At 36.0% G+C, this 14,146-nt stretch overlaps 1 pseudogene; it reads left to right on the top strand.

Moving 5' to 3' along the window:
• Window positions 1-12,756: 12,756 nt before the first annotated feature.
• On the top strand, window positions 12,757-13,664 carry LOC105084392 (small ribosomal subunit protein uS2-like; annotated as a pseudogene).
• Window positions 13,665-14,146: the final 482 nt, after the last annotated feature.

The following is a 14,146-nucleotide window of genomic DNA, read 5'->3' as shown; positions in this document are numbered from 1 at the left end:
GTATTGCTTTTGTTTGCCTGCTTTGATATTATCTTAGGAAAATGGTAGATTTGTATTTCTCTGTAGTTCAGGACATTTATTAAACATCACAGCTAATAACATTTTTTTACATTTACTCCCATTACCTTGTCCCTGTTATTGAATGCTGATACCCATGGGGCTATTTTTGTATGCAAAGAAATAGCCAATTAACTGTGTAACAAAATTAGCCGTGTCAAACTATTTGTATGCATTTTTAAGAGATATTTGATATCTCACATGTATCTTAACAATTGATGAATACCTAATCAGTTTATAAAAGAAACTGATCTGACATTGACAAAACTAAGGTTGATACATCATGAGTCACACCTATCCATGTTGGAAGCTCTCAAGGTCAAAGTATTGGTGCCAAATATAGGAATGTCCTTTTTGTGCATTCCATTCACTTAAATCAGTCAGGAATTGATGTTAATATTCTCTCTCCTCTATCCCTGAGAAAAGATGAGAAGCATCCATGTATAAAAGCTACATCATATAAAGTCCATTGCACTTAGCCTGCCAATTTTCCTTTCCTGAATTAGATTAGAGGCCATATAGGTTGAAGGAGTTATGATTGTCTAGGTTTTGCTTGTCTTTAGGGGCTCAGAAGTAGAAATGGATGCCTGACTGGCTCACTGCTGACCATTTACCAGGCACTTACCTTACTTTCTGAGTAATGGTCTACTGACACTGCTTCTCATCATGCAGCCTTCTAGCCTAAGACATCAGATTCAAGGAAATTGAAGACATTTGCTAATTGACATTAGAAGACAGCTGTTGTAGACCATGCTCACAGTCATGCAATGACTCCACTTGATTAACTTAAGTCAAAAGACTTTTAATATAATTTCTTTATTTTAGACAGAATCTAGAATTGTCCTTTCTCTTGACCACATTGTTTCAAATATGGCTCAGGTTGCCACAATTAACTAAAAGCATTTCCCCCTCCAGTTTTAACTTGAAAATAAAGTGATAATCTTTTTTTTGCTTCAAATTTTCGACTCAAGATTTCATGTTAAAAGTCAAGCAAATATTGAATTTTTTTTAAAAACGTGGCTGTGCAGATGGAAGTAATTTTCCTGATTATTTTGCAGCATACCAACTTCAGATGCACAAACAACTCTTGTGTCAGCAGACTCAAGATACACATTCTGAGGATACTTCTGTAGGGTGCATCGTGACTATGTAGCCACGTGTGAATTTCATTTCCCTGTATGACTTCTGCAATTCTTGTTCCTACAAGGCTGTATTTTATGAGAATAAAAATGGCCTATATTTGGTTAAAAAAAAAATCAGTTGATGCTGATTACAAATGCTGAACAGCAGATCAAAGTGTCATTACCAAATAATACTACCATTACTTTCTTTTAGCCTCAAAATGTTTCACATTTTAATCCCCCTTTTTCCTCCTAGTGTAGGACTCCTATTCTGTGTTCTGAATAAGTTGAGTCCTACTTATAAGAAAAATAAATCCTAATTCAAAACTGAATTAAAATGTCAATTTACACAGAAAAAAAGGATAAACTCCAGGATAGTTTTGATTATCTTAATTACATTTCTAATAGGTCTCTACAGGCTTAGAAGTTAGAGATTCTTTTTGAAAACTTCAAACCTTCAACACTGCCAGGAAGGCTATATTTGAGAGACTGTAACTGTGCTTCTTAAATATTTAATTGTGACAGTTTCTTAAATGTTATTGTAATAATTAATAAGATAAAACACAGAAAAGAAGGTTTTTATTGTTATTCTTGTCTTAGTTAAATACAATGAAAGCCCAGCTTCAGTCATATAATTTTCCTAATCAGAAGCAGTCAGTCACTCTCCAGTTACCTGCCGAGTGACATGTTAATCTTTCCAGCTGTATTTAAGGCTTTCATAATATATTTGATCTATATTACCTGACTTATCTCTCTGCTACATTTCCTATGCCTTAGTCAATCTTATTCTTTAAAATATTCAGGAATAAGATTAAAGAACCGCCTTTGATAACCTGCATCTATATTAAGCATTCTTATCTTACTTTAATTTCTTTCTACTATCTAACCAGATAGCTAAAATGTTCTAAGTAAATATTTCTGCTTTCAATCAAGACAAGGTAAGCTGTCTTGAAGAAAATAGACTACATCAACAGCATTATTATGCTAAATTTGCAAATAAAGTAATACATTATTACTATTTCATAGAAAATACCCCCCACCCATGCACAATGTGGACACCTTTATGATGGACTCCATTTTGAAAATATTTCTATTTCTAAAGTAACATGCTCTTCTTCCTCTTCACCCCAGCCCCCAACCAGCATTACACTTGTCGAAGTATACTTATATTAATTCTTGCGACATACGGAGCCCACCCTACATGGGATGTTAAGCTGACTGAGGAATTTTTAGTGGTAAAAATTTTGGAATAATAGGTTAAATATTTTGTGAATAATATTCTTAAACTATATGCAGTAACAACAACTAAAAAAAAAAAATCAAGATGGGGTCTTTCCTGTGTAGAAATATATGTCTTTTTCTAACAACCTTAAGTCCTGTTAAGTTATATTCTATAATCTTGCCTTGGAATATATGTCCTCACCTCATGATTATTGTTTGCCACATGACTCACTGACCATAACAACCTGTGATCTTTCTCAGTTAACAAGGGATTATTTTACATTACAACCTTAACATTAGCATCATAAATTCCTTTCAAAATAGAATGATCTTGTTTACAACTGACTTGAACCTATATTTCAAGTGGTCTTTAGAGGTGATGTAATAACCTATTTATGTGTAAGAGTTTGGAATACTGGGGCTCTACACCTAACATTCCTAAACATATAAAGGTAGGAATGATGCTTCAGTGAACTTCTTTCTCCTTGGGATCCCCCTTTTCATAGTAGGAAAAGATTGCTTGTGTGCAGTTACCCAGTAGGTACCAGCAATACCGACCTTATGCCTCTAAAAATAACATGATACATGTCCATTCTCTCCTGTGAAATCTTCCTTGAATACCATCACCATCACAACAGGCACAAATAGTCTTTCCCCTCTCAAATTCCCAACAATCTTGTTGATAGCATAGCGTTACTGATTACTTTAAATGCTTACCATACATTACGCTAAGAATGTCTAGAGATCAGATGCTGTCTTATTCTTTTCTAATTCCCTCAAACTAGCCTCACAAATGGTAGGTACTCAATAATGACATGCTACTGAGTAAGTGTAACTTTTTTATGTTCTCTGATTTTCTTATTCTTTGAAAAACGTATCACTTTGAATCAGTGTTTTGATAATTAATCAAGTGTTGCCTTTAGTTGTTGCTTAATCATTTAATGTAGATAGTTCCATAAGGTCAAGAAATTGGCCATATCTTCTGTACCCCACTTAACTTTTAATCACTGAAAAAATTAATACACAACTGTTGAATAGGTAATGCATCAATTTCTAATTAATTAATTAATTAATTAAGCCATTTACTGACTACCCACTATGCAAGGACTGAGAATACTATGCTGAACAAATCTAAGACACTTTTGGTCCTCAGGTAAGGATTATTTCTTTAAAAAATTTTATTTTTATTTTTAAATATTTGAAGTATAGTTAATTTACAATGTGTTAGTTTCAGGTGTGCAGCAAAGTGAGTCAGTTTCTCTCTCTATAGGATATATATTCAGTTTTTTTTCCTCTCTCTCTCTCTCTCTCTCTCTATATATATATATATATATATTTCCAATTCTTTTCCATTATAGATTTTTGCAAGATATTAAATATAGTTGCCTGTGCTATACAGTAGGTCCTTGTTGTATATCTACATTAGATACAGTAGTGTGTATATGTTAATTCCAAACTACTAATTTATCACTTCTCCCCATCTCTCCCCTTTGGTAGCCATGTTTGTTTCCTATGTCTATGAGTCTATCTTTGGTTTGTAAATAAGTTCATTTGTGTCATTTTTTTTAAGATTCTACATATAAGTGATATCATATAATATTTGTCTTTCTCTGTCTGACTTACTTCACTTAATATGATAATCTCTAGGTCCATCTGCATTGCTGCAAATGGCATTCTTCCATTCTTTTTTATGGCTGAGTAATATTCCATTGGGATCTATCTATCTATATATATATGTCAAACCTCTTTATTTATTCATCTGTTGCTGAATATTTAGGTTGCTTCCATGTTTTGGCTATTGTAAATAGTGCTGCTATGGACATTGGAGTGCATGTAACTTTTTGAATTAGAGTTTTCTCCAGATATATGCCCAAGAATGGGATTGCAGGATCACATGGTTACTCTATTTTTTAGTTTTTTTAAGGAACCTCATACTGTTCTCCATAGTGGCTGCACCAATTTACATTCCCACCAACAGTGTAGGAGGGTTCTTTTTTTCCCACATCCTCTCCAGCACTTATTTGTAGACATTTTAATGATGCCCATTCTGACTGGTGTGAGATGATTACCTCATGATAATTTTGATTTGCATTTCTCTAATAATGAGCAATACTGAACATCTTTTCATGTGCTTGTTGGCCATCAGGATTATTTCCTAAAAGATAACTTCAAACATTATTTCAAAACCACTGAATCAGAAATTTCAGGGAAAGAACTGAGAAATCTATGTTTTGAAGCCTTATAGGTGATACTAAAAATCAGTTAAGTTCTGAGATGTTTGAACAGGAGTTTGCCAAGAGGAAAAACAGCGTGAGATTGAAGACACAGTGTGCCTGCCATTCTTCATTGCCTGAATAGTGAATCTGGACACAAAAAGAATCCTCCACTAGGACTCCCTCAATCAGAAGAAATGCAAAAAACCAGAACCATATTTACAAATAACAAATCAATGACTTATGATGACACATTGCATATATATATATAGAGAGAGAGAGAGAGAGAGATTTTAGTCTGTAGAGTGGTTTCCTGAGACAGAAATAAAACTGAGGAACTCAATATTGAATAAGCTCTGAAGAAAATAAAAACATTCATGCCAATACAAGTGCAAATTGAGTTAGAGTATTTATGGGAGAAATATAAGATAAATGATAGAATGACAGAAATGTCTTAATTGGAACAGTGGAATAGCAGGTGGAGGTATAAAACTGCAGTTTTAGGTGTGGTTCAACATTTCATGGGCTCATAGAAAAGTCAGATAAATTTTAGAGTATCATTCCTGAGTTGACAGAGAATTTGCCTTTTGAAATATTAGGAACAGCATTTGGCTAATCTCTCACTGCAACCCTGTGAACCCACTGAACTACTAGAAGAGTAAAGCTAGGAGAAACCTGCTCAAACTGGGAAAAATAGTTTAGATAGGCACCATCAATCTTTTATCAGATATAATATATTATTTCACGTTTATGCAGAAAGCTAGGGGCAAAAAAAGTCCCTGGGAAGATCAAACCGGTGTGAAATTATGCACACAGAACCGATGAAAGCCTGCACTGAAATACAGGCAATTCTTACATCATAAAAGACAGATGGGAATTTTTTAATGGTTACATTCTCTCATTTTCCAAATGAAAATATTCATCATCTGTGGACCTGATTTCCTGATATTTTTAGGATAAAGAGAAGAGTCTCTAATATTACACTAATTATTTTGGGGATAGTGACTAAAAATAGTGTTTTTAAGGATATTTATGCCTGGGTGTTCACTAGAGGGCTGTTGAGTGTTCATAAGGTATTCTGAGCAGTTAATTTAATTGATCTGCAAATGGATGGCGTTAAGACAGTCTGGTCAGAGTCCTAACAGTTTGATAAGACTTGAATTTTCCCCTTTGGGTTGCCAATGATACAATTATAATGTTGATACTGTAAACCCAGTAATGTGCTTTTGCTTTCAGGGGGCTAAGGGAATATTTGAAGTCAGAGATTCTTCATTTCACTGCTTTCCACTCTAAAAATTAGAGCAACCTTGAAACGGATGGGTATAATATACAAATAAAACCATAAGAGACATTCCATGACATGAAGAGACTCTAGGCTAACTTGATTTCCTTCCCACAACCATGCACTTTTCCCCTTCCTATCCTTTAGCTGTTTTAATGCTATAGAGCCTAAAAAGAAACCCACAGCATTTCTGTTTCCTTCTGATTGTTCATTGTGACTTCCTGCTATTACTTCATAAAGGTCAAGTAGTACTTGTAGACTTAAGATGGAAAAATAGAAATCATATCTTCACTCTGCCAAGCCCGGTGGATTTTCAGTATTGTTCAATCAATCAACTGAACACATGCATTTGTTAATTACCTACACTACATCAGTACTATTGACAACATAATCTCCTCTCAATGCCTTGGAGCAATGGAGTGTTTAGCCAATAATTAATTAACTACTCAGGATAGTAAAGGTTTAAGTGTTGAACTGTCTTTTGCTGAATCTTAATTCACATCAGGATTTTTAGGTAAGTGGAGAAGAAGAAAAGTGAAAGGAATTGGGGGTCGGTAGAATGACAAGAACCTGCAAGAATAGATACAAATAGAAATCATGCTTCATGTTAATTACTGCATTTCCTCCATTTTACGCTGAACTCATCCATAGATAAGCCTTTCAGATAAGCTCCAGTTCCAAGTGTTTTAATAGTGGGGCAGAGAGCAGGTGGAGAGAGAGAAATGAAAAGAGATGTACAAGGATGGAAAAGGCACTTTGCTCTTCCCCTCTTATTTCCTCTTCTATCATCTCAATACTCAGTTCTTCAAGGGAAATAACTAGACCCAGAAATAAGGAGTTCCTGGGAAGATTCCAGGAGAATTAGTTGCCTAGTCTGAATTCTCTCATTTTGAAGAAAGCAGACACAATCTCTATACTAATTTTTTGGCACCTAAACAGGTGGGGGTTATGTTTAGGAAAACTGGAAGAAAAAAAAAAAAAACCCAAAGGTCTAAGTTTGCTTGTTTATTTCCAGGAATAAATGTGTTACATGTTTGCAGGCTAGTTTGTATGACTTTGCATATGTATTTCCCGTACAGTACACGTCATTTTCAGGAAGTTCCTACTCTGTATCAAATCAGACTGAATAATTAATTAAACTATGTACAACTGCTGCCTAGTTTACTGCTTTTTAAAATGGAGTTTATACCCAGTAGAACTGTGGACCAGGTAGCTTTACACTCTCAATGGTCCAACTATAAGACAGGAAGGATTTGAAAATAACCAGGAAGCCAGGTAAATTAAGGTCAATGCTTGCAACTTTTAAATAAATGTTTTATCTTTTCCTGAGTTCCTAAAAGAGCATTTATTATTTTGGTGGAGGCTGATGGAGTGAGGTGGAGGAGAGAAAGGAGAATCAAGCTTGTGACAGGATTTCTAAACTTGGTTCAACATCCATTATCTCAAAGGTGACTGTGTCATAATGACAGATCAGGAAGGAGGAGTACTGATGATGAGCTGGAGTGGGGGTGGGGTTTAAACACAGTCACAGAATGCTCATTAGTTACATTAATCTTGACCTAATGGAAGTCTTGGCTGAGGAAGGTGGCACTTACATGAATGAGACTAATGTTCTAAGCGCAGGATGCTGGCAGAACAGAAAGTAAGTTACCAGAAGGTCACGGGCCATAATCTCAATATTTAGTTTATGGATTCTGAGAGATGAGTGATGAAAAATAACCATTGCTTAAAAAATATTTGGTAATGAAAATTGGTTTCAAACACCATAACACAAACACACGCACGCACTATAGCTCTATGATAAAAGTTTAATTTGGGATAAGTGCTAAATTCACTTGCTTAATCTCCTTTGAGATGTCATTATTTATGTTTAGTCAAACATACTCTTCTTGTTACCTATGAATAATAGTTTTAAAATATGAGAACTGTGGAAAGAAGCCCAAGTTGCAAAATTAAAAGTAAAAGTGTATGTGCTGACAGTCTCCTATCAGATAACTATATTTGGACCACAAAGCATTTTAAAATAACTAATGGTTGAACTGCAAGAATGTCAGAGTTTATAATTTACCATTTCCTTTGTTTCATTTAGTTATAAATTAGTAAATTAGAGCAGTTGTGGGACAAGACTCTTTTCACCTCTGCTTGTCTTTTTTTTTTTGGTTTTTTTCCGAATTGGAATTTTGAGGAGTATCTGTATTAGCACAATCTCTTGCCTTTGTGTCCAGCAGCAGGGAATAAGCCAATTACTATCTCGTTAAGAGATATTCCTTGAATGAATTTTGGTAATTAAAATTATACTGAAATGGTCCTATATACCAGACTGTCAATGTCAGATTTGGGGCAATCTAAAACTTGAACTGTATCACTCTCAGAAGTCAATCTGTTTCTTGAACTCTTGTAAGGTTTATTTCGGGTAACAGTTAATGGTATATTGATTGGTAGACTGAGGTGGGGGACAGAAGGACAGAGGATAGGATAAGGAATATTAATTTTTTTTTTGTAATCGACTAGAACTTAGGCCTCCTAGGTTGTTCATGTGATAATGCAAAGGTCCTCTATCTTTTATTAGAAAGACTTAGGCACTAAACCAAAACAGACTTTTCTAAAGGCATATACTCATATTTCAAACCCTATATTTAAAGGCAAGGAAAGCTAAATCTAAGGAAAGATAAACCCGAGGAAAAGCATGCCAACACATAGGATTTCTTCTCCTTTGCAAAGTTTTTCTATAGCTTTAAGTTTTCCTAAGCAACTAGTTTCTCAGGTTGTAGGCAGCGTTAAGTTCATTTTCACCACATCACCGTGGGATAAGTGATAGTGAATATGCCAAGGAAGGAATTATAAAATAGATTGTTCCCTAAGCATTTGGGCTTAATCAGCATCTTCAACACTAAACTACTGATTAAAATTAGCAAAATCTTCTAGGCACTTGGAATGTAACATTGAACAAAATAGAGAAAAATGCCTCTTTCTTAAAGCTCACAGTCTATTGGAGAAAGGCAAAAAAAAATTTTTAATGTAAGTATCTATTAATAAACAAATAGCACTGCCTGTGTCAAGTGCTGTTCAAAATGTTTTATAAATATTAATGCATTTGATCCTTGCTACAACCCTGAAGCTGGAGTGTGAAGCGGCGTGTTACTTGAAGGTAGATTATTCTAAGTTAAAGGTGTCTACACAAATCCTGAAGCAACCACTGTGAGATTGGTAACACTCTGATACAAAAACTTGACAGAAACATTGAAATAACAAACTACTGGCAAATATCCTTTATGAACGTAGATGAAAGTTTCTTATCAAATTTTAGCAAAAGCAATCCAATATAAAATTGAATATTTTATAAATATGTATATACCAATGATAATAAATCATGCGCAAGTGAGGTTTATCCCAGGAATGCAAGGTTGGTTCCCTACCCTACTACTCTCTCGCTCTCCAACTTTAGTACTATTTGCTAATTTATATTCATTCTACAAGTATTGCCTCATTGTAGGATTTTTTTTTTTTTTAATTTCAAAGGCTGATTAGTTTCCTTTTCCCCATTCTTTCCCTGTCTTCTATACTTTGCTACTCATTATGGCAATTGCTATGTTCTTGTATAGTTGCTTCTGTCATTAGATTACACATTGTTGGAAGCTGAGGCTGGGTCATATATATCTCTGAATTTTTGAAACCTGTCATTCTTCTGTTGCTCAGTACTTATCTGTTGGATTGAACAGACCTAGAGGGAACCCAAACAGGCCTTAACTCCAAAATTTTCCCTGTTTTCCTATTGTTGAAATTTCTTCCTTAAAACTTATGTCTTTGGGAAAATGCTCTGTCCTTTATTAGTATGTAAATACTTTTGACTACTTAACACATTTCAGACTTTGTCAGATATTTACACCCTAATGTTAATTGCTTTATCAAGTCTTTCTACTGCTATTGTTTGCTGCCAGCAGGTTTTTAATAAGGGAATATGTATGAGTGTGCATGTATGTGCTAAAGAAAAGAGAAAGGAAAAAGAGCCTAAATTTAGTTAATGCCTGGAGGGGAAGATAATTAATAGAATTTAGCACAAGAAAGGTTTGCCTAGAACCAGAGGGGACAAAAAAAGTGAAAACTTGTAGCAGAATAATAATTTGGTCCCTTGCCTGGGGTGACTGAAAAATTTGGAGTCATTAAATATTTTTTAAATATTTGTTCAAACATTCACTAGGAGAATGACAAGATAATGGAATACTATTCAGCCCTAAAAAGGAGGAGATCCTGTCATTTGAGACAATGTGATTATTGATGCTCACTAGACACTCTATCTTCATCTGTGTTTCACATGAAAACAATACAGAACAAAGCACCAAATCCCAAGAGACATGATACAATTAATATTTAATGCACCTTAATTTTGGAAATAAATATGTTAATTTAGGATGACTGCTCTAGACCATCTCCCAATACATGTACAACTTCAGTTTGCCGGAGATTCTGCTGCATTTTCTAATGAATATTATTGTAACACATACAATAAGATGTTAAAGTGAAACATTTTTCTCAGTTTTAGCTAAGGTGTGAGAAATCCAAAAACAACAACAACAAAATAGATGGCATATAGTCTCACATTTCAAACAGAGGTGGTAGACATCTCATGCAGTATCTATAAAAGACAAGGTAGAGAATTTTTTATGAGGCCATAAACCAAGAACTCACCTCTAAAAGAGTTAGTGCTGAAAAGTCTGAGAGAAGCTATCTGGGAAAAAAAGTTGTGTTGAGACCCTATGGAATTTTACTGTTCCATACGGGAAGGAGCGAAAAGACCAAGTAAGAGAGACCTTAATACTATGTGCCCTGAACTCTTAACCTGTAACTTGAAAAGTCTAAACTGAAAAATGGACTTGCTAGAGGCTCTGAATGAGAACAGGCAGCTGCATTTGAGGGTTCTAGAATCCAAGATTTTCTCAGTACCCAGGATGCATTAGTATTTCTCCAAGGACTAACTTTGGGTCTCACAGAAGAATATGGAGGCACTTCAAACCTTGCCTCATAGTAACATCAGTATACATCGTGGAGTACTGAGCTCCAGGGACTGAAAAATGACATGTACTTAGCTAGATGAAAATGCATGGCCCACTTCTTGGGAAGCACAGTCAAATGGTCTGTGAAGGCTTCTAGTGAAGCAATAAAAGCATCTGTTCTCTCTTGCATCGCTAAACCCAGGAAGCACCAATGTGAATTACACTGGGTACCAATTTAAAAAGATATTACTTTTGTCCCTTACATCATTTCTCTCTCCTGCTTCATCCCTGCAAGAGCCAAAGGCAGTTTCTTAAGTGGAGAATAAAAGAAGAAGAAATAAGAAAGTTAATCGTTCCCTATTTCCTAAACCTAAGGCAGATCTTTTAATTCCTACATACTTCAGTGTGTATTTCCTAAAAACCAGGACATTCTTTTGCACGATATTACAACGATTGAAGTAGGAAATTACCTGATACAATATTATTATCTAATCTATAAACCTTAGTGGAAATTCTACTAATTTTCTCACTAGTCAATTTTACAGCAAAAGAATGTATACATATATATATACAAGCATATGTATATTTTTCCTGATCCAATATTCAATCCAAAATCACAAATTACATTTATAGGTTATTTATATTTAGATGTCTTTAACCTGGAAAAGCCTTTGATGATATTACCTGATCTTCACATGATCGATGAATTCAGGCCAGACTGTATGTAGACTTCTCTTATTGCATCTGTTTGTTTGTTTGGAGCTTTTCTTATGATTAGATTCAGGATCTGCATTTTTGGCAAGAGCATCCCAAAAGTGATAGTGTGTCCTTTTCAATGCATAATGTCAGGCAGCACCTGACACCGATTGTCTCATTACTGGGTAACCATGATCCCTTGGTTAGGTGGTGTCTACCAGATCTGTGTACTGTAATATTTGTTCTAACTGTTTTTAATTAATAAATATCTTGTGGGGAGATTCTATATGAGTTGGTAAATGTCCTGTTTTTCATCATAATTTCACTCACTATCGTTCACTCACACAATTCCTACCTAAACAAATATTATGGTAATGCCTGGGAAGTGGGTAGTTTTGTAATTCTAGCATTTCTTCCATGTTTATTGAAATTCTCCTGTAAGTAAACATTTCCTCTCTCTCCACTTACTTATTTTATTCATTTATATTGACATGGACCCCTGGATCTTAATTTACTCTCCGAGTAGGAGAGAGTCCATCCCCTACACTAACTATCAAACAACAGTATTGTGCTTCACTTTGGGCCAATTTAAATTACATTTCTACATTGAATCAAACACTGTAACCAGATGATTTGCACACTTGTCATCTTAGGCCTATTTGAAATATCTATCAGTAGAGTTTGTGATGGGCTCAACCTCACCCAAACCACGAGCTGCTATACAGTGGGGGTAAAAATGAACTGATGCTGCAGAAACGTCCACAATATACAGAACACCCGGTAACCACTTCAGATGTACCAGTATATCTGTTTGAAAGTAGGGGTAGGGGAGGTACTCAGTTGGTACAGCTGCATAGATCATTTCCATATTTCCACTTTAGAATTCCATGAGGAGTTCCTCTTTCCTTATCTTGAGATGCTCAGACTCCCAATATCTATAGGGCTTTTATCCTTGGGCCAAATTAAAAACAATGTTTTAGGTTCTCTCCCTATCCCATATATCTCTGTTCTTACTGATCATCGGATAGCAAGGGGTGGATGAGGGGAGGAAAAATTTAAAGACATTCTCATGTGTCTCCTTTTCCCTTGTACACTCTATTTCAAAACCAAAAGAAAACTTGAGCTTTTCCACGCTACCCAGAGAGGGGTCCATATGGCTCTGTTCCGGATTCCCATCGTAACTTAAAGGGAAACTTTCACAATGTCCAGAGCCCTTGATGTCTTGCAAATGAAGGAGGAGAGTGTCCTCAAATTCCTTGTGGCAGGAGCCCCCCTAGGGTGGCAGCAACCTTAACCTCCAAATGGAGCAGTGCATCTACAAAAGGAGAAGTGATGGCATCTACATCATAAATCTGAAGAGACCCTGGGAGAAGCTTCTGCCGGCAGCTCGTGCCATTGTTGCCATTGAAAACCCAGCTGATGTCAGTGTCGTATTCTCCCTGAATACTGGCCAGCGAGCTGTGCTGAAGTTTGCTGCTGCCACTGGAGCCACGTCTATTGCTGGCCGTTTCATGCCTGGAACCTCCACTAACCAGATCCAGGCAGCTTTCCGGGAAAGCTTTCTGGTGGTTACCGATCCCAGGGCTGATCACCAGCCTCTCACCAAGGCATCTTACATTAACCTGCCTACCATTGCCCGGTGTAACACAGACTCCCCTTTATGCCATGTGGACACTGCCGTCCCATGCAGCAACAAGGGAGCTCACTCAGTGGGTCTGGTGTGGTGGATGCTCGCCCCGGGAGGTTCTGCGCATGCGCGGCACCATCTCCCAGGAACACCCGTGGGAGGTCATGCCTGATCTCTACTTCTACAGAGATCCTGAAGAGACTGAGAAGGAAGAGCAGACTGCAGCTGAAAAGGCTGTGACCATGGAGGAATTTCAGGGTGAATGGATGGCTCCTGCTCCTGAGTTCACTGCTACTCAGCCTGAGGTGGTAGACTGGTCCAAAGGTGTTCAGGTGCCCTCTGTGCCAATTCAGTGGTTCCCTACTGAAGACTGGAGTGCTCAGCCCATCACCAAGGACTGCAGCTCCCACTGCTCAGGCCACCGAATGGGTTGCAACAACCTCCGAGTGGTTGTAAGCTGTTATTTCCACAAACTCTTAAAATGGAAATAGATTGACAGAAAATAAACAGTTTCTTAAAAAAAAGAAAGAAAAAAGAAAACTTGAGATAAGGTTATTTGTTACAAAGAAATATTGATAAGAAAGTTAACGTATTTTAAGAAATTTAACATGTTTGAATTTAGAACTGAGTATGATCCTTTATTTCCATTATGGCAAGAAAAGAAAAATGGAAAAGGTATCAAGGTTTAATAATAAAACATTTCCAAGATTACTTGTACTGTAACTCAGTAGTTTCAACTTTTTTTGGTATACATGTATTTTTATTGAAGTATAGTCAGTTTACAATGTTGTGTCAATTTCTGCTGTACAGCACAATGCTTCAGTCATACGTTGAACATACATATATTTGTTTTCATATTCTTTTTCTCCGTAAGTTACTACAAGATACTTAATATAGTTCCCTGTGCTATACAGTATGAACTTCTTGTTTATCTATGC

Source organism: Camelus dromedarius, chromosome 3, assembly GCF_036321535.1.
Source record: "Camelus dromedarius isolate mCamDro1 chromosome 3, mCamDro1.pat, whole genome shotgun sequence".
In the NCBI taxonomy this organism is placed as follows: Eukaryota; Metazoa; Chordata; class Mammalia; order Artiodactyla; family Camelidae; genus Camelus; species Camelus dromedarius.
This window is presented reverse-complemented; position numbering and strand designations above follow the sequence as displayed.